Raw genomic sequence first — 618 nt, 5'->3', positions numbered from 1 at the left:
ATTGTTGGGATATTGTTTTTTATCATTTGAATTATTATACATATATTGTGTTCATCCATTTCCAATACAAAAAAAAAACACTTAGAGATTAATGAGTCAAAACGGTTATTTCTGCATCTGTTACTTAAACAGTATGGAGGGGGGAGAACTCTTTCACCACATTAAGGAACGTGGTGATCAAGCTTTCACTGAAAGAGGTACAGATCCTCACATCAAACACACACGCACGCATGCACGCACACACACACACACACACACACACACACACACACGTTCAACTCCACTGATGAGAAAACAGTGAACACACCACAGTTACTAATTCTCTATTTTTTTGTTTTTCCTTCCACATGATGAGTAGAAGCCTTGGAAATAATGAGAAATATAGGAGAAGCTGTGGAATTTCTGCATGGTATTAACATTGCTCACAGAGACCTCAAGGTGAGCTGCTGTATAGCCATTATTATGCATCAGCACTATATTCTTTCGTTCAAAAGTTGGGGTCAGCAAGATTTTTTTATCATTATTATTATTTGTATTCAGCAAGAATGCAATAAACTGATCAAAAGTGACTGTAAACAACTTTGCTACAAAATAGTTCTATTTCACATCAGTGCTGAT

This window comes from Sinocyclocheilus grahami, unplaced genomic scaffold (assembly GCF_001515645.1).
Source record: "Sinocyclocheilus grahami isolate Dianchi unplaced genomic scaffold, SAMN03320097.WGS_v1.1 scaffold3099.1, whole genome shotgun sequence".
In the NCBI taxonomy this organism is placed as follows: Eukaryota; Metazoa; Chordata; class Actinopteri; order Cypriniformes; family Cyprinidae; genus Sinocyclocheilus; species Sinocyclocheilus grahami.
This window is presented reverse-complemented; position numbering follows the sequence as displayed.